Raw genomic sequence first — 22,848 nt, forward strand, 5'->3', positions numbered from 1 at the left:
TTGGTATAGTCTTTTGACACGTTCATGTATATTTGATCAGGGTACGGCGGGGCCCTGTCCCGTCATATGTTTGTATGTTCTGTTCTGTTTATAGAGGCACGTAGACATAAAGTGTGGGTTATGGTTCCGTCTGTACGATATGTGTATGTGATATATGTACGGGCGGTTATCTACCGCGGCGGCCGACTCGCCTATGTATGTGTTTATATAATATGATGGCCGTGTGTGGCCTTTGCTGGTATTGTCTGAGTGCAGGTAAATTTTGGTTGGTAGGAAAAACAGAGGAAACTCTGCCCGGATTTTTCTAAAATATTTGAGTTATTACCTTATTGATTTTCTTGTTAACATAAGCGATACTGTGTGTTAGCACGTACGGGTGCTTGATTAGGCGCTAGTCGCGGCCCACGGGGTTGGGTCGTGACATAATGTTGGTTGTAGAGAAAAGATAGTTCGATTTCAATTTCCAAGGGAGCCGATTATAGAGTGGAGAGGGAATACAGCATCGTCGAGGGGTAAGTTTATTTCATACCTCAAGGCAAGGAAGATGGTAAAAAAGGCCATATTTATCATCTAGTCTGAGTGCATGATATGAAAGCAGAGTTACCGGCTCTTTAGTCAGTCCCGGTGGCTAATGAATTCCCAGATGAACTTTCAGGTCTTCCTCCTGAACGGGAGATAGAGTTCACTATAGATGTATTGCCAGATACTCAGCCCATATCTATTCTTCCTTATAGAATGGCGCCTGTAGAGCTGAAGGAATTAAAGGAGCAACTGAGAGACTTGTTAGAAAAAGGCTTCATTAGGCCTAGTACATCACCCTGGGGAGCACCGGTACTATTTATGAGAAAGAAAGATGGGTCGCTGCGGATGTGTACTAATTATAGGTAGCTGAATAAAGTAACAATAAAAAAATGTGTATCCCCTCCTCGTAGATTGACGATCTATTTGACCGGTTAGGTGCTAAGTTTTTTTCGAAGATAGACTTGCGGTCAGGTTATCATCAGGTGCGGGTAAAGGAGGCAGATATTCCGAAGATGGCATTCAGGACCCGATACGGGCATTATGAATTTAAAGTGATGTATTTTGGGCTGACCAATGCTCCAGCAGTATTTATTGGATTTGATGAACCGGGTATTCAAAACATTCCTAGATACGTTCGTTATTGTATTTATTGATGATATTCTGGTTTATTCACATTCAGAAGAGAAGCATGCAGACCAAATGAGGACGGTACTTAGGGTACTCCAACACCAGAAGTTGTATGCTAAGTTTTTTAAGTGCGAATTCTGGTTGACTTCAGTAGCATTCTTGGGACATATTATTGGAGCTGATGGTGTTCAGGTAGATACGCAGAAGATTGAGGTGGTAAAGACTTGGCCCAGACCCACGACACCTACTGAGGTACGCAATTTTCGGGGGCTAGCAGGATATTAGAGGAGATTCGTCGAAAAGTTTTCCTCGATTTCAGCGCCTTTAACAAGGCTAATTCAGAAGGCAGCTAAATTTCAGTGGACGGATGCTTGTGAGCAAAGCTTTCAGTTCTTGAAAGACAAATGGATGACGACTCTAGTTCTAACTCTTCATGGGGGACCAGAGGGCTATGTTATTTATTGTGATGCTTCAGGTGTTGGACTAGGTTGTTTATTGATGCAGCATGGCAGGGTTATAGCCTATGCCTCCCGACAGCTCAGAAAGCACGAAAAGAATTATCCTACTCATGATCTGGAGTTAGCAATAGTGACTCATGCCTTGAAGATATGGAGGCATTATTTATATGGTGTTCATGTTGATATTTATATGATGTTGATATTTATATGGATCATAAGAGTCTCCAATATATCTTTAAGCAGAAAGAGCTGAATTTATGACAGAGGCGGTGGCTAGAGTTACTAACGGATTATGATATTGATATTCTATACCATCCAGGGAAAGCAAACATTGTAGAAGATGCTCTCAGCCGTAAATCTATGGGTACCTTGACAGACGTGTCACGACCAAACCCCGTAGGCCATGACTAGTGTCCGAGCTGGACACTCATACGCACCTATTACTCAGAATCGGCATACTAGTACTTGCACAAATACAAAGGTCACTTAAAATCCCAAATTATCGCATATAAATAAACATATATCACAAAAGCCGGCAAGGCGGTCATAATGCACAAAGTCTCAAAATATGTACAGAAGCAAGCCGACTAGGCTGCCGCGGCGGGTGGGACCGCCCAAAACATATATCACACGAACACAACTGTACAGAAATAACCATCACACATACATGTCTACGGACCTCTAAACAAGACAGCGAGAATCATATGACGGGACGGGCCCCGCCGTGCCTGAATGAATATATACATATGCAACGGAAGAATATATATAAAATGTAGGCTCCGAACAAAGGAGCACTCCCAAATAGCGAGTAGGTGTCTAGGCTGGCGGATCACCAAAGGAGAACAGCCACTGCGGGCATGAAACGCGCCCCGAAGAAAGGGGGTCAGTACGGAATATGTACTGAGTATGCAAAGCAAGAAATACAGTAATAAAATCATAATCGAAACAATAGATACAGAAAATAGGTACAATATGCAAAACGTCAAAATATTTAGTTCAAAAATACAAATCATGCATGGGGCTCAGGAACTATGGTCGCCCGCCTGTCATTGGCGCCATAACACATCATACTCCAGAAGATTTCATATCTCCGAACCCGACATATCACATAGCACATCATAACGCCATAACGCCAAATATACTCGGTACCCGGCCCTCTAGCGAGGCTCGGCGAACCGGACACATCATACTCCGGAATATATCATAGTGCGCACGATAGCATAACCGGCCCGGGACTCGGTGAAAGAGGTAACAACCATATGCACGAGCAGAGTCGTGAGCAACCATATGCATAAAAAAATAATTATCATAGACTCGATAAATAAGTAAGTAGTCCATACTCGGGAGTTAAGGCGATAACCATACTAAGTCCTTCCCGAAAGTCGCTAGGAACACACATAGAAAAAGTCTCGGGGCCCACGGACGGGTATCAATCCCATCCGAGCCCGCCTATGGAAGTTGGGGGATGTTATGCCTTATGAAATCTCCTACGAACATTTTGAGGCGATCCGAGCTCGTCTACGAAAGTTACGGTCGTTCGTAGTTACAGCATCTTCTAAAAATGAAATCCTTTATGCAACTTTTGAAATCCTTTCATATAAAATATAAGGACCTTAATTTAAATACATTAAGAGGGCCAACATTAAGAGGAGATTAAGAATCATATACAAGCTCGGATCGTAAGAATGGAATTACCCCGAGGCTCGTATCATAGCCTACTTACTACTAGGACATGCCAAAAGAACGGAAGGTTAGGCTTTACATACCTCGTCTGCTCTCGAAGCTAATCCAAACTTACGTCGCGGACTCCCCAAGATCTACAATACGTCATTAAATACCAACCATTAGCTAAAAGGCATTTAGTAACCCGTTTCCAACGAACACCAAATTCTATAGAAATTTGGGCAGCATTTCCCCTATAAGTACAACAACCCCGAGAATTCAACTCGGCCAAATTCATCAACAACAATACCAACAACCAAACTAACAACATCAATAATCAATTCAAAACGCATTCTAACGTTAGTAGCTCTTTTTACATAATTCAACAACATTCATAATATTCAATTCAACTACTTACATTCAAGCCAACATCAACGCTCATACGTTTAATTACTAATCCGAAACCCTTCAAACAATATTCAAGAACACTTTAAGCAATTCACACAATATTTCAAACAACCCAAACAAAACACCATTCCACCCGAAAACTGCCCCAAACCCGAGAACAACACAACTACATTCCTTTCTCCCAAATTCATGAATTGTACCAACATTTCACACATTAACAATGTCATTTCCACAAATGTAAAATTTACATAAGAATCACATTAAGGTGCCAAACGTCCCACATCAACTACAACTTCAACTTGAGTCATTAAATCCTCATTATAAGCATGGAATTCACCACGACAACAATCAAAACGCTAAATAGAATTGATCCATTCTTGGTCATATAACATGACCTATATTCGGCCATCACTACACACACACATATTGATAATTCTCATCCATTTCAACACACTACAACAACAACTAAACATGCTACATAGAATTTAATCCATCACTCCCACACAACATTACATATGCACGGCTACAAGCCATGCACAAATACCCCATGTTCACGGCTCAACTCCAACATAAAATTTTTCATGAATTTCATCCATATTTACATACTACAACATACATAAACCATCCATAACATATAAAAATAAGATTAAACCTTACCTTTCTTCTTAACTTCACAACTTAGCTAAGGTAGTGAATGATGAAAACGAGAGGTCTATTGATTCCAACAACACTCCCACGTTAACAAGGACCGTTCAATTAGTTGATTTGCTAGAAGAAATAATTTTTTTGATGAAGATTTCTTGGTCTTGAATTTTTGGAGCCATGGCCGAATGCCTTAGTCTCTCTTTCTCCAAGTTTCTTGATTGTTCTCTAAGGCTTGAAAGTGATGAACAAGATGACTAAGTCATCTTTTATTAACAATACAAGGCATCCATGTGGCCATGGCCCACATCCCATGTGGCCGGCCACCTCCCTCTTAATTCATGTAATATTTATTTTCCTAATATTCACTTTTAGTCCCAAATTTCTTTAATATTCCATGCCCACAAAGTCATAAGCACTTATGCCTTAAAACAAGATCGTGGTTAAAAGTCTCGACTTCATATCCCGGACTAGCCTTGTCCCTAACTTATCGTGGTTAACCCGGATTGTCCCAATGTACAAAATACGGGATATAACATCCTCCCCCCCTTTAGAACATTCGTCCTCGAATGTTAAACTAACCCTACGGATCTTATAAGCAGTTCGGGGGAATTTCCTTTACATCTATCATATACAATTCATTCATCTATCAACATAGTCAAGTAAGGAATTTAGGTTACCTGTAGGCACCGGAAATAAGTGAGGATGCTTCTTCTTCATTTCCTCCTCAGCTTCCCAGGTCATTTCCTCCCGATTATGGTTCCGCCATAACACCTTAGCGGAAACCACATCTTTATTCTGCAATCTTCTTACCTGACGATCCAATATAGCTATAGGCTGCTCTTAGTAGGATAGCTCCTCTGTGACCTGGATATCATCTATAGAAAATATTCTGGAAGGGTCACCAATGCATTTGCGAAGCATATACACATGGAACACCGGATGCACTGCTCCCAAATCAGCTGGTAGATCTAATTCATAGGCAACCTTGCCTATTTTTCCGATAATCTGATAAGGCCCAATATATCTCGGACTGAGCTTCCCTTTTTGCCGAATCTCATAACACCTTTCATCGGTGATACTTTCAGGAATACCCAATCACCAACCTGGAACTCCAAATGCCGACGTCGATTATCTGCATATGATTTTTGTCGACTCTGGGCCGCTAATAATCTTTTCCGAATAAGCTTCACCTTGTCAACCGCTTGCTGGATCATATCTGGGCCAATTAATTTAGTTTCCCCAACATCAAACCAGCCAATTGGTGACCTGCATTTCCTGCCATACAAAGCCTCGTACGGTGACATCTGGATACTGGAGTGGTAGCTATTATTATAGGCAAATTTGACAAGCGGCAGATGATCGTCCCAGCTACCTCTGAAATCAATAACACAGGCCCGTAACATATCTTCTAGCGTCTGGATAGTACGCTCGGCCTGCCCATCAGACTGAGGATGGAATGCTGTGCTAAGACTCACCTGGGTCCCCAATCCTTCCTGAAATGATCTCCAGAAATTTGCTGTAAACTGGGCACCTCTGTCGGAGATAATAGATGTGGGAACTCCGTGAAGCCTTACTATCTCCTTAATATATAATCTGGCATAATCCTCAGCCGAATAAGTAGTCCTGACCGGAAGGAAATGGGCTGATTTTGTCAGCCGATCAACGATAACCCATATGGAGTCATACTTCCGTGGAGTGCCAGGTAAACCCGTAATGAATTACATATTAATTATCTCCCACTTCCAAGTCGGAATCTCCATCTCCTGTAATAATCCACCCGGCTTCTGGTGCTCGATCTTCACCTGTTGGCAATTTGGGCACTCAGCAACGAACTCGGCTATGTCCTTTTTCATGCCATCCCACCAGTACAGGCATCTGAGGTCATGATACATTTTTATGGCTCCCGAATGAACAGAATACCGAGCATAGTGTGCCTCGCCCATAACCTGTCGCCGCAGCCCCGCAACCTCAGGTACACATAATCTACCCCTGTGCAGTAATACTCCCTCAGGTGTAATCTCGAACGGGGTCTTCTCCTTTTCAAGAGCTGTGTCCCTATACTGCACCAGAACCGGATCCTCATACTGGTGTCGCTTTATTTCTTCCAGAATAGAGGATTCAAGAAGGACGTAAAACCCAAGACTTCCGTAATCGGCCAGACGGACTCCAAGACTTGCTAGCTGATGAATCTCACGAACCATTTCTTTCTTTTCTGATGGCACATCCGCTAGGCCGCCCCAGACTTACTACCGAGGGCATCTGCTACAACATTAGCTTTCCCAGGATGATATAAAATGTCGACATCATAATCTTTCAGCAACTCAAGCCACCTCCTTTGCCGTAAATTCAGTTCCTTCTGCTTAAAGATATACTGGAGGATCTTGTGATCTGTATAAATGTCAACATGAACACCATATAAATAATGTCTCTATATCTTCAAAGCATGAATTACCACTGCAAGTTCCAGATCGTGAGTAGGATAATTTCTTTCGTGCTTTCTGAGCTGCCGGGAGGAATAGGCTATAACTCTGCCGTGCTGCATTAATACACACCCCAATCCAACCCCAGAAGCATCACAATAAATAACATACCCGACTGGTCCCCGAAGAGTCGGACCGGAGCTATAGTCAACTTCTTTCAAGAATCGGAAGCTTCGTTCACAGGCATCAGTTCACTGAAACTTGGCTCCGTTCTGAGTTAGCCTTATTAAAGGCGCTGAAATCAAAGCAAACTTTTCCACAAATCTTCTGTAATAACCAGCTAATCCCAGGAAACTATGTACCTCAGTAGGCGTCGTAGGTCTAGGCCAATTCTTTACGGCCTCAATCTTCTGGGTATCCACCCGGATGCCATCAGCTCCAATAATATGCCCATAGAATGCCACCGATGTCGACCGTAATTCCCATTTAGAAAATTTAGCATACAATTTCGATCCGGAGTACCCAGTACCGTCCTCAGATGATCTGCGTGCTCTTCTTCTGACCGAGAATAAACCAGAATATCATCGATAAATACAATCACGAACATATCTAAGAACGGTCTGAATACCCGATTCATTAGATCCATAAATACCGCTGGAGCATTAGTCAGCCCAAAAGACATCACTCTGAATTCATAATGCCCATACCGGTCCCGAATGTCGTCTTGGGGAATATCTGCTTCTCGTACCCGCACCTGGTGGTAGCCTGACCGCAGGTCTATCTTTGAGAAACATTTAGCACCCTGCAACTGGTCAAACAAATCATCAATCCTGGGGAGGGGGTGTCACACCCTAATTTCCCATAGGGCGTGATAGGCACCCGACCCTTACTTAGGGCCGAGCGAACCCGCTGACTCTCGTTATACTCATAATCATGCTGGGCCCTTAAATCATGACAGAATGCACAAGGAAAGCTTTTTGAAGAACAATATGCTTTTCATCTTTCTCAAGTCAAATAAAATCTGTAACATATGAAATTTGTAATATAGCGCATAATGGTATATCGGCTTACATAGCCGCTTACAAAACTAACATCTTATATACACGACACTGTCTGCAAAGTATCTAACATAACTCCGCATACCATAACAAAAGCACTCGACTCGGCAAAGACTCCGGAGGAAATGGAGCTCGCCAATCCAAACTGAACGTCTTCTACTCACCTGTATATACCTGCGTGGCATGAAACGCAGCTCTCGAAGAAAGGGGGTTAGTACGGAATATGTACTGAGCATGTAAAGCATGAAATACACTAAGCAGAATCATACTGACATAAGGAGTACGTAAAATCAAGTACAAGAACGTAAAACTGTAAGGCTTGCCTCTGAAACTTAACTCATGTACATATGCATATATATAGCGTGTCCCGGCCCTCTAGTGAGGGACTCGGTAAGTAAAATCATGTCATCATATATATATATACATAGCGTGTCCCGGCCCTCTAGTGAGGGACTCGGTGAATAGAATCATCATATGTCATCCTGGCCACCATCCCCATATCATCACATAATCATATACATATATATAGCGTATCTCGGCCCTCTAGTGAGGGACTCGATGAACAATGCAGTGGAATGTGCACGAATGCGTGTCCTGGCCCGGGACTCAGTGAAGGACATATTGAGGCTGGCACGAGCAGAGTAGTGAGAAACCATATGCACATAAATCATCATCACATACTCAATGGATAAGTAAGTAGTCGACGCTCGAGAGTCGAAACGGAAATCATGTTAAGTTCTTTCAAAAACAAGTCGTTAGGACTATACAAAGGTAAATCTCGGGGACCACGGATATGTATCAAACCAATCCGGGCCCGCCCATGAAATTTAAAGTCATTATATGTTATAGAATCATTTATGAGCATATCAAAGCAATCCAGTTCTGTCTATGAAAGTTAGGGACATTTTCAACATAAAATCCTTTTGGAGCAAAACTCTTTATACCACTTTTGAATTCAATCATACAAAAGACATAAAGGCCATAGTCTCTAAGCATTAAGAATGCCAACACTAAGAGATGGATATGAATCGTAAACATGCTCGAATCATAAGAGTAGTTACCCCGAGGATCGTATCATAGCTTACTTACACTAAGACATGCCAAAAGAAAGAAAGGGTAAGCTTCACATACATCGTCCGCTTCCTAAGCTAATCCAAACTCAAGTCTCGGGCTCCCCAAGATCTACAATACGTCAATAAATACGAAACATTAGCTATAGGCACTTAGGAATTCAATCCTAAGTTAGCATTTGTATACGTAAATTTGGGCAAAGATTTCCCCTATTTATATGCCTAGCCCGAATTCTCAATTCAAGAACTAACAACACCAACAACAATACCAATAGTATTAACATCATTTCCAATACCGACGTATGCCATAAAACAGCCCGCACACTATTTTCTAAATTTCTCAACCAACCAAATTTGCGATATAACTATTTAATAATATTATTTCCGTAAAGGAGTTGAAATTCATATGAACAACATCAATAACAACAGCCTTCACATTTTACAAGGTAAATACATTTATTTCAATCCAAAATTCTCTTCAAATCTCCTTCCATAATTCACAACACCAACAAACGAATTTATCAGACTATTCCCTCCGTGCTAATCCGTTAAAATTCTAAATAAACTCGTTAACAATGAACAGGAACCGTATTCATACCTTAAGCATGCAGCCCCCACGTTATCACTCTTCTCCTTGGTTGATTTTTGTCACGACCCAACCCCGTAGGCCGTGACTAGTGCCCGAGTTGGGCACTCGAACGCATTCATCAAACCTAAATCACACACACAGCTGGCTTACGCGTATACCAATATCAAACGCTGTCTCAAACACAACTCAAACTCAAACATATATATACATATCGGGAGCCGACGAGGCTATCATACGGCACATTGGCCCAAACACACAACATACAAACCCATTTGTACAGGATAGGCACATAACCCACATAAACGTCTACAGGCCTCTAAACAAACCAACAGACTCACATGACGGGACAGGGCCCCGCCGTACCCCTGAATAAGTACATACGATGCAACGAGCGAGTATATACCAAAATATGGGCTCCGGGATAGAAGGAGCTCTCCAACACAGCAGGATAGATATCCTAAACAGGCGGATCTCCAACTTGGGCGTCTGTACCTGCGGGCATGAAACGCAGCCCCCGAAGAAAGGGGGTCAGTACGAAATATGTACTGAGTATGCAAAGCAGAAAATACAGTAAATAACCGAGTCACACTCGAAACAGAAGTACCGAAAGTAAGTACGTTTCCAAAATGCCAAATGTTTATTTTCGAATAGAAAACATGCAAAAGGGCACGTAAAATATGGTCGCCCGCCGTCGATGGCGCCATAACACAAGATAACACCGTAAGGTTTCAAATCTCCGTACAACCCCGAACGCAACACATCATCACAACACATCATAAGCCATATCACAGCATAACTCCAAAACGGGACCCGGCCCTATGGCGAGGTCTCGGGAACCGTAACACAGCATAACACCAGAATATATCATAGTGCGCACGACAACAAGCCGGCCCGGGAACCGGCGAACGATGTACCAACAAACCGCACGAGCAGAGTCGTGAGTAACCGTATGCATAAAATCATTATCATAGGTTCAAAAAGTAAGTAAAATGACCGTACTTGGGAGTCGGGAAAATCGTCATACCAAACTCTCTCAAACATCATCAGGAAAGTACAAAGGAAGGTCGCGGGACCCACGGACGAGTGTCAACCCGAGCCGGGCCCGCCTATGGAAAACATACTCATCACACGTCATACAACCTCCCACGACGATATCGAGGCAATCCGAGCCCTTAGCCGAAAGTTACGAGCGTTCGTAGTTTCAACATCGTTAAGAATAGAACTCTTTTGAAAACCAAGTTTTTATGAAACTTTAAAATCAATTTTTCCAACAACATCAAAAACCAATATTTTCTCACATCAACATACGAGTACCAAAAGACAAACGCGAATCATAGACATGCTCGGATTATGTGAATGGAATTTCCTCGAGGCTAGTATCGTAGCCTATATTGAACTAAGACATGCCAAAAGAAAGAAGGGTTAAGCTTTACATACCTCACTTGCACACAACTGTCACGACCCAACCCCGTAGGCCGTGACTAGTGCCCGATCTGGGCACCCAAACATATCTATCAAATGCTATCTCAAATCATATCAAACGCATTCAAGTATATAGCAGAAGCCGACAAGGCTATATTTCAAATTTAGATACTTTCCGTAAAAATTTCGCAGTTTCCTTTGTTTTACGACTATCCAAAATAACCCGCGTTACGTAAAATACCAACAAAGGCCACACAGGCCAACAAAGCAACATGTAAACATATGCGGACCGCCGCCGCGACGAATGGGATCGCCCAAACACAACATATACACACGCATCCGTACGTAAAGACCCTAACCCACAAACATGTCCACGTACCTCTAAAATGACGATAATCATATGACGGGACGGGGCCCCGCCGTACCCATGAACGAATATATACAAATGCACTAACAAATATATACCAAAAATATAAGCTCCTAATGAGAGGAGCACTCCGTGGCGGGGGTGTCCTAAACAGGGTGGATCACTGTGCCGTGCGTCCGTACTCGCGGCATGGGAACGCAGCCCCCCCCCGAAGAAAGGGGGTCGCACGAAATATGTACCGAGTATGCAAAGCGTAAGATACGTAAAACAAACCCGAGCCATAAACGAAACAGAAGTACGTAAAACAAGTGCAAGTCCAAAATATCAAAATATTTACTTACGAAATATATAAGTCATGCATGGGCCACGTAAAATATGGTCGCCCGCCCGTCGATGGCGCCATAACACAAGCATAACACCGAAGGTTTCAAATCTCCATATCCCCGTCACACCTCACAACACAAAGATAACGCCATACACAAGATAACGCCAAATATAAGTGGAACCGGCCCTCTAGCGAGTGGCTCGGTGAACCATAAACACAGCATAACACCGGAGTATATCAAAGTGCGCACGATAACAGAACCGGCCCGGGATCCGGCGAACGATATCATACTAGTAGGCACGAGCAGAGTAGTGCGGAAACCATATGCATATAAATAAATAAATAAATAAATAAATAAATTTCTTTCAAACTCAATAGCCAAATATTTTTACAGACATCTGAAGGCTCAAAATAAAATTCGGGTCAATTGGAATTAGTATAAAAGAGTTACAAACTTTCGAAGTACGGAATCTTCTGAAAATATTTCATAAGTCGTATTTAGAAGTTCGAGTACCATTTATATTAAGAAGATTTCAAATAACATTATGGAGCACTTCAAAGGGAGCTTTAGAATCATACGCACATATCCAAAATATACATATCCAAACTTTGGCCATATCAAATATTTTTTCGGACATCATTGTGGATCACATATTCATACTAATAAACATGTGGATAACATTATGGATCAGATCAAAAGGGGACTTTAAAACCATATTTTCATATCGAAATATTCATCAAAGGCTTTAGTCTTCTCGTTTTCTTTCGAACAACATCTAGAACATAACAAATAGAATATTTAAACATCATAAAATATGTACCTGTACCATATGGAATAGCTTATGGGGGTCAAAGATGTTAGCCATCCTAGTGGCTCCAATAATAGGATCCCCTTTTTTTTTTTTTTTTTTTTTAAGCATACTTATACATTTTCTTTCTTCCAAAACGGATCATGCCAAAAAGAAGGAACGATAGGCTTTACATACCTCGTACGCACTCCAAGCTAGCCCAAATTCAAGCTAATCCCAACCTACGCCTCGGGCTTCTCAAGGTCTACAAATACGTCATAATATGCCGAACATTAGCTATAGGTATTTAGGCAATTAATTCCAAATTAGCACTAAATTCTACAGTAAATTTGGGCAGCATTTCCCTTGTAAATGTGTCAACCCCGAGAATTTAACTCGGCCAAATCAACATCAACAACAACAACCAACCTAGCAACATCAATAACCAATCCGAAAGGCAATATAACATTAATAACTCTCTTTTACATCATTCTACAACATTCATAATATTCAATTCGACGGCTTACATTTAAGCCACATTACCGCTTATACATTCAAATACAAACCCGAACTCATACTAACAATATTCAAGGACATTTCAAACAAGTTGCACAATATTTCCGACAATCCAACAATCGCTCCAATTTTCCCGAAAACAGCCCCCAAACTACAACATAAGGATGCCCGAAATTCTATCGAACACCTACAATACACCAAGCAGCCCACATACACTTCTTATACATTATTTCAAGCAATATTTCCAGCAAATTTCAGTGAAGTACTACAGCAGTTACACGAAAATTTCATCATCTATTTATATGCAAGTAAGCTACATTATTACCACACTAATTCTCACAACAACCCACAACCAATTTAACTCCAACTCTAACTATTACATTCCTTCATTCTCATCACATAATCCATGATATCAACAACCAAACTATTGATTCAAATCAGTCCACCATTTTTGAATAAAACAGCCCCTACGGCTTTTACAACATTTCAACAACATTCCAACATTCGTACAATTCATGTTTCAACATCAAGATACATAATTTCATGATTTTCTTTCATTTATGCTCACCATAACATGTTCAAACCATCCACAACACAAGCAAATTCGTCCTAAGACATATAGAAAAATAATCAACTCTTACCTTAGCAAGTTGGCTCTTCCACTTAGCTAGAATTTGTGAAATGAACTAATACTTGTTCTTGTTGCTCCAAATGACTTCTCCATGTTATTATCACCTTCATAAGGGATGAAATAACTAGAAAATCTGATTTTTAGATCAACAAATTTGAGCTCAATTTTTCTAGCCATGGCCGAATGCCATGGCTTATGCTTTCTCTCTCTCTAGCTTGCATATCAACGTTTCCTTCACGTATACACCATATTAAACCTCTAATACAAATTAATAACATGAGTAGGAGGTTGAAATTACCTTTAACAATCAGAATCTTCAAGAATATTGTTCCTCTTTCCAGCTGCTTGCTTAACAACACAAAGAAAACTTAGGCTACAACTTCTCTTTAACTAATATCATGTCAAGGGTCTAGGATTTAGCTTATATGATGGCTCAATTAGAAAGGGGGTTTAGGAGAGAAAATAAGGGTCCTTGGATCTGTTTTTGGTCGTGTTAGGTGATATAGGGAGAAGTGGTGACTTATATATTAAGTTTAATGGGCCTCATGGGCCGAAATATGAGTGTTTGGATCGGGTCTCCAGTTTCTGCCCCGCCAGCCCAACTTGCATCGTCCATATCTCCTTATTCCGATATCATTTTGACGAGCGGTTTGTTGCGTTGAAAACTAGACTCGATGAACTTCATTTTAGGCTTTTGAAACACCTTAAAACTCCTCATATACTAGGAGGTATGCCTCCAACAATATGGGCTAAAAATCTGGTCCGAGATTTTTTCTGAAGTTGTTCCGATTCATTTCGTTCAGATTCGTTTAACTTATAATCCTTTTCCAACCCTCATGTAACCTCTTATACATTCATATACATAATCATATACATACATAACAATCCATACACATCTCGAAGGGTCCGGAGAATCACAATAACCTTAAACGTAACTAGAGAACTTACGAAGCTTCGACAAAACTCCAATCGCAAAAATATATTCATATCTTTTGTCCATCTTCTATATCATTACTAATAATCTCAAATACTTTAAAAGGTCACTCACATTACCTCATATACATACTCATAACGCTATTTCAAATCCTTTAGGTTACCATGTCACCTCGGGATACTTAAGGCAACGATATTCTTACTACTCGATTAACTTTCCTTGAACCTTCTTAACTCATTCTTTCTCGTCTTAATTCAAGTAGCACAGATTATTATGGAGTGTAACAACAACGCTATTCCAAATCAAACTTATGTCTCGAATTCTCCAAGATCTACATAACGTCAATAAATACCAATGTCAACTATAAGCATTCAAAAGCTTGTTTTCAAACCAACACATAATCCTACGGAAAATTGGGCAAAGACTTCCCTAAAAGTAGATCAACCCCGAGAATTCAACTCGCCAAATTCAACAACACAACAACACCAACAATCATTCCAACAATATCCATAATCAATTCAAACACATTCGAACATTAATAATCCTTCTCCACACATTCCAACAATATTCCAATTATGCTTACTACAACTACATACTTACAAACCAACATGTAATCAAACTAACGCATATTCAATTATCAATCCAAACCATTCAAACAACATTCAAGAACTCTTCAAACAATTCACACAATATTTCCAACAATCCAACAAATACTCCATTCCACCCGAAATGGTCCCCAAACCCGAGAACCTCAATTCTAACACATCCTCGCTTTCAAACCATGATTTACTCCAACGATCTACCCTCTAACCATGACATTTCCATAAAAAATAAAAATTACACTAAATACACAAAACCTTCCAAATCAGCCCATGACACTTACAACACCAACTTGAATCATTAAACTCTCTTTTCCAACATAGAATTCACATGACGACAACAACCAAAATTCCAAAGAAACTAATTCATTTCTTGACACACATAAAAGGCCATATTCGGCCAACCTTGCACACATACATAGTTATAATTTCATTCATTTCAACACTCTATCATAACCAACATGCTACATAAAACTTGGTTCATCACTTATGACATAGCACACACATGCACGGCCAACACACACACACACGGCCTCAACTTCAAATTGCCATATCTCATGAATTTCATCCATAACAACATACAACAACACACATAAACCTTCCATAACTCATAAAACAAGATTAGAATTTACCTTTCTTCACAAATCCTCAACTTGTCCAAAGTTGGCCAAGGATGAAAACGAACAATCCAACGCTTGAAACAACAACTCCACGTCACAAAGCACCCTCAAATTAGTAGGTTTGCTTAGAAGAAATAATTTTTAGAAGGCTAGTTCTTGGTCTTGGAATTTCTTCCTCTTGGCCGAATGGTGGGTTGTTCTTGCCTTCCAAGCTTCTTGATTTTTCTAGTGAATGGAGTAGATGATAAAATGGTCCCTTAGTCATCTTTTATTACAACTAATAGCCAACCATGTGGCCATGGCCCACTCCTAAGGTGGCCGGCCACATGGCCTCTTTTATTTCCTCAATTTCTTTCAATAATTGGCAACTTTCACAAATTCCATCTTTGGTCCCGAATTTTCTTAAATGTTTCCATGCCAATAAAATCATACACACTTAGGTCCTACAACCCAATCGAAGATCAAACGTCTCGACTTCGCGTCCCGGAATGGCCTTAACCCTAACTTATCATAGTTAACCCGAATCATCCCGACGTTCAAAATACGGGATGTAACATCCTTCCCCCCTTTAGAACATTCCTCCTCGAATGTTCAACTAACCTTATAAGGTCGTACAAGGACCTCGGGGAAGATTTCCGTTATTCATAAATACCTACTTATCGGCTTTCGGATCCCTACTCGCTGCTATCAAACAACATTCATACAACAAACACACATACATAAAAAAAATATTACAATAAAGGCTCATATACCTGGATCCGCATTCGGTGCCGCCTCTGGATCCCGCCTACCTGCCAAAGCGTATATGCGGTTCGAAGGACCGCTAGCACTGGGGGCTCCACCGCGACCTCTGCCACGGCCTACTGGTGCCGGCACACCCTGACCCATAGGGCGCGTAGCTGTCGAAGAAGATGAACCGGCAATCGACCCGGTGGGCTGAGCCGCGCCACCCAAACCAACCCTAACCGGGCAGTCTCTCATCTGATGGCCCTGACGGCCACAATTAAAACAAGCACCACCGGCCCGAAACACTCTCCCGGTGTGGCTCTCCACTGGGGCACGGAGGTCCGGGTGGTCTCATCCGACCGGGACCTCCGCTTGCCTCGAGGACCTAAGGCCCTAGAACTCGGTCCGCCCGGACGGTCCCGTGTCATCAAATCGTTTATTAACAGACCGAGTATCCCGGCCCGGGCGGCGGAAAATATCCACCGGACCGATACCGAGGGCTGCCCGCCGCGGAAATCTCCTGAATACCCCGCTGATCTGGCCCTCTTGGGCGGCCTCCTATCACGATCTCTACTGGACTGCTCAGCTCGATGCCGGTCTTCCATTCCCTGGGCGTGCGCCTGCAACCGGGCGATGTCCATATCGGTCTGCGCCGCCATCGTCATGAAATGAGCCTATCAATCAAGTAGCCGTCCAACCCTATCACATATCGATGCATGCGGTCGGCCATATCCGCCACTATATGTGCATACCGCCGTAGAATCAAATTCCAAGTTATACTCACGAACACTCCGACCCCCTCCGTCGTATCCGTAAATCTATCAACCCTTGCCCTCCGCAACTCCGGCAGTAGTGACGGAGAAAGCGGCGCCCGTAAACTCATCCCACGTGGCTGGGAAGCATCCTTACCCCCCGGACAAGCCTCCCAGACTCATACCGCTTGGCCGCAACATCTCGTAGTCCGCGCGAGGCTAACTCAACCGACTCGGTCTCCTCGAAGCCCCGACCAGTCCCAATGCACGTCTCATCCCCCCGAACGAAGTCACGGGGTCCTCCTCGGGCTTAGACCCGAAAAACTCTGGGGGACCACACGTCAGGAAGTCGCGAACCCTCGGTTATCATGTTCGTCGTCATCATCATTGCCTCTCTCGCCGCGTCCGCGAGCTTGTCCCGCCACTATTGTCGTCAATAACCGTACGGCTCCCGCCGTCCCCGCCCTCCGTATCCGCCGGGGAGCCGGCGCTCGGAATCGCCGAGGGGCCTACCCGGCCCTCCCCGCGGCGGAGGGCCGAACCCTTCGAATGTAAAACAACACGGGCCTAGTCCGCGCACGAGCCCGTGTAACCTCGCGCCCGACTAGCCTCACCTCCTTCGCCTTGCCCTTCTCGGCGCCCGTCGTCTTCTTTGGAGGCATCTCGAAAACCATAACAACCGATCGAAAAGAGTCATCTTAATAGCACAGCTCTATCGCACGATCTAAGATTCAAGGAAAAGTAACATCCTAGATGTCCCGTAGCTCTCCGTTTATAGATGTGGTGCACAACACACCGATAAACAAGACTCTACGAGACACGGCCTGTAGACATTCCGAGGACAAATCGCTCTGATACCACTTTTGTCACGACCCAACCCCGTAGGCCGTGACTAGTGCCCGAGTTGGGCACTCGAACGCATTCATCAAACCTAAATCACACACACAGCTGGCTTACGCGTATACCAATATCAAACGCTGTCTCAAACACAACTCAAACTCAAACATATATATACATATCGGGGAGCCGACGAGGCTATCATACTAAGACATTGGCCCAAACACACAACATACAAACCCATTTGTACAGGATAGGCACATAACCCACATAAACGTCTACAGGCCTCTAAACAAACCAACAGACTCACATGACGGGACAGGGCCCCGCCGTACCCCTGAATAAGTACATACAGATGCAACGAGCGAGTATATACCAAAATATGGGCTCCGGGATAGAAGGAGCTCTCCAACACAGCAGGATAGATATCCTAAACAGGCGGATCTCCAACTTGGGCGTCTGTACCTGCGGGCATGAAACGCAGCCCCGAAGAAAGGGGGTCGCATTTAAATATGTACCGAGTATGCAAAGCAGTAAAATACAAGAAATAACCGAGTCACACCCGAAATGTAAGTACCGAAAGTAAGTACATTTCCAAATGCCAAATGTTTATTTTCGAATAGAAAACATGCAAAAGGGCAATACGTAAAATATGGTCGCCGCCGTCGATGGCGCCATAACACAAGATAACACCGAAGGTTTCAAATCTCCGTACAACCCCGAACGCAACACATCATCACAACACATCATAAGCCATATCACAAAGATAACCCAAAACGGGACCCTGCCCTATGGCGAGGTCTCGGGAACCGTAACACAGCATAACACCAGAATATATCATAGTGCGCACGACAACAAGCCGGCCCGGGAACCGGCGAACGATGTACCAACAAACCGCACGAGCAGAGTCGTGAGTAACCGTATGCATAAAATCATTATCATAGGTTCAAAAAGTAAGTAAAATGACCGTACTTGGGAGTCGGGAAAATCGTCATACCAAACTCTCTCAAACATCATCAGGAAAGTACAAAGGAAGGTCGCGGGACCCACGGACGAGTGTCAACCCGAGCCGGGCCCGCCTATGGAAAACATACTCATCACACGTCATACAACCTCCCACGACGATATCGAGGCAATCCGAGCCCTTAGCCGAAAGTTATGAGCGTTCGTAGTTTCAACATCGTTAAGAATAGAACTCTTTTGAAAACCAAGTTTTTATGAAACTTTAAAATCAATTTTTCCAACAACATCAAAAACCAATATTTTCTCACATCAACATACGAGTACCAAAAGACAAACGCGAATCATAGACATGCTCGGATTATGTGAATGGAATTTCCTCGAGGCTAGTATCGTAGCCTATATTGAACTAAGACATGCCAAAAGAAAGAAGGGTTAAGCTTTACATACCTCACTTGCACACAACGCTATTCCAAATCAAACTTATGTCTCGAATTCTCCAAGATCTACATAACGTCAATAAATACCAATGTCAACTATAAGCATTCAAAAGCTTGTTTTCAAACCAACACATAATCCTACGGAAAATTCAAGCAAAGACTTCCCCTAAAAGTAGACCAACCCGAGAATTCAACTCGGCCAAATTCAACAACACAACAACACCAACAATCATTCCAACAATATCCATAATCAATTCAAACACATTCGAACATTAATAATCCTTCTCCACACATTCCAACAATATTCCAATTATGCTTACTACAACTACATACTTACAAACCAACATGTAATCAAACTAACGCATATTCAATTATCAATCCAAACCATTCAAACAACATTCAAGAACTCTTCAAACAATTCACACAATATTTCCAACAATCCAACAAATACTCCATTCCACCCGAAATGGTCCCCAAACCCGAGAACCTCAATTCTAACACATCCCTCGCTTTCAAACCATGATTTACTCCAACGATCTACCCTCTAACCATGACATTTCCATAAAAAATAAAAATTACACTAAATACACAAAACCTTCCAAATCAGCCCATGACACTTACAACACCAACTTGAATCATTAAACTCTCTTTTCCAACATAGAATTCACATGACGACAACAACCAAAATTCCAAAGAAACTAATTCATTTCTTGACACACATAAAAGGCCATATTCGGCCAACCTTGCACACATACATAGTTATAATTTCATTCATTTCAACACTCTATCATAACCAACATGCTACATAAAACTTGGTTCATCACTTATGACATAGCACACACATGCACGGCCAACACACACACACACGGCCTCAACTTCAAATTGCCATATCTCATGAATTTCATCCATAACAACATACAACAACACACATAAACCTTCCATAACTCATAAAACAAGATTAGAATTTACCTTTCTTCACAAATCCTCAACTTGTCCAAAGTTGGCCAAGGATGAAAACGAACAATCCAACGCTTGAAACAACAACTCCACGTCACAAAGCACCCTCAAATTAGTAGGTTTGCTTAGAAGAAATAATTTTTAGAAGGCTAGTTCTTGGTCTTGGAATTTCTTCCTCTTGGCCGAATGGTGGGTTGTTCTTGCCTTCCAAGCTTCTTGATTTTTCTAGTGAATGGAGTAGATGATAAAATGGTCCCTTAGTCATCTTTTATTACAACTAATAGCCAACCATGTGGCCATGGCCCACTCCTAAGGTGGCCGGCCACATGGCCTCTTTTATTTCCTCAATTTCTTTCAATAATTGGCAACTTTCACAAATTCCATCTTTGGTCCCGAATTTTCTTAAATGTTTCCATGCCAATAAAATCATACACACTTAGGTCCTACAACCCAATCGAAGATCAAACGTCTCGACTTCGCGTCCCGGAATGGCCTTAACCCTAACTTATCATAGTTAACCCGAATCATCCCGACGTTCAAAATACGGGATGTAACAATTTTTAGCTCAAATTGAAGACAACGCAGCGTACAACACTTTTCCCTTCATGGGCTTCGGAATTCGGGGCTCAAATTTTGGTCAAAATTGGTTTTTCTTCCCTCCAAGGCTCTTCTCTCTCTCTTTGCAGAATTTTCTGGTGTTCTTGGTCTGAAAAATGAGAGGAAAGGGATGAAATTTCACTTAAATAGGCATGGGTCATGGGCCTAACCCGATTGGGCCCGGTTTGGGCCTAGCCCACTGACCTTTCTGCCTTAAAACGTTCATATCTTCTTATCCCGATATGACATGTGGGTCTACAACTTATGGTTGGAAAGCTAATTCAATTATCTACAACTTCTATCTTTGGTATTTTTCCAAACTCCTAACTTATAATACCGTTTCTGCCTCTCGAAGTCAGATCACCCGAAAACGTTACTTAAAAATATTTGCTTGGAGGACTTCCACTTCGATTTGGCTCAAGGGTCCTTCTTGAGTTATGTTTAACTTCACATATGTGATTCATATAAATTGTCGCATGTCCCAAAAAAATTTCAATGTGTGGGCCCACAGGTGACATCGGGATAAGAAGATATGGACGTTTTAAGGCGGAAAGGTCAGTGGGCTAGGCCCAAACCGGGCCCAATCGGGTTAGGCCCATGACCCATGCCTATTTAAGTGAAATTTCAGCCCTTTCCTCTCATTTTTCAGACCAAGAACACCAGAAAATTCTGCAAAGAGAGAGAGAAGAGCCTTGGAGAGAAGAAAAATCAATTTTGACCAAAATTTGAGCCCCGAATTCCGAAGCCTATGAAGAGAAAAGTGTTGTACGCTGTGTTGTCTTCAATTTGAGCTAAAAATCAACCAAGGAGAAGAGTGATAACATGGGGGCTGCATGCTTAAGGTATGAATACGGTTCCTCTTCATTGTTAACGAGTTTATTTAGAATTTTAACGGATTAGCACAGAGGGAATAGTCTGATAAATTCGTTTGTGGGTGTTGTGAATTATGGAAGGAGATTTGAAGAGAATTTTGGATGGAAATAAATGTATTTACCTTGTAAAATGTGAAGGCTGTTGTTATTGATGTTGTTCATATGAATTTCGATTCCTTTACGGAAATAAAATTATTAAATAGTTATATCGCAAATTTGGTTGGTTGAGAAATTTAGAAAATAGTGTGCGGGCTGTTTTATGGCATACGTCGGTATTGGAAATGATGTTAATACTATTGGTATTGTTGTTGGTGTTGTTAGTTACTGAATTGAGAATTCGGGCTAGGTATATAAACAAAGGGAAAATGCTGCTCAAATTTCGTAGACAAATGCTAACTTAGGATTGAATTCCTAAGTGCCTATAGCTAATGTTTGGTATTTATTGACGTATTGTAGATCTTGGGAGCCCGAGACTTGAGTTTGGATTAGCTTAGGAAGCGGACGAGGTATGTGAAGCTTACCCTTTGTTTCTTTTGGCATGTCTTAGTGTAAGTAAGCTATGATACGATCCTCGGGGTAACTCTACTCTTATGATCCGAGCATGTTTACGATTCATATCCATCTCTTAGTGTTGGAATTCTTAATGTGGTAGAACTATGGCCTTTATGTCTTTTGTATGATTGAATTCAAACGTGGTATAAAGAGTTTTGCTCCAAAAGGATTTTATGTTGAAAATGTCCCTAACTTTAATAGACAAAACCGGATTGCTTTGATATTCTCGTAAATGATTCTATAACGTATAATGACTTTAACTTTCATGGGCGGGCCCGGATTGGTTTGATACATATCCGTGGTCCCCGAGATTTACCTTTGTATAGTCCTAACGACTTATTTTTGAAAGAACTTAACATGATTTCCGTTTTGACTCTCGAGCGTCGACTACTTACTTATCCATTGAGTCTGTGATGATGATTTATGTGCATATGGTTTCTCACTACTCGTCGTGCCTCAATATGCCCTTCACTGAGTCCCGGGCCAGGACACGC

This window comes from Lycium ferocissimum, chromosome 2 (assembly GCF_029784015.1).
Source record: "Lycium ferocissimum isolate CSIRO_LF1 chromosome 2, AGI_CSIRO_Lferr_CH_V1, whole genome shotgun sequence".
In the NCBI taxonomy this organism is placed as follows: domain Eukaryota; kingdom Viridiplantae; phylum Streptophyta; class Magnoliopsida; order Solanales; family Solanaceae; genus Lycium; species Lycium ferocissimum.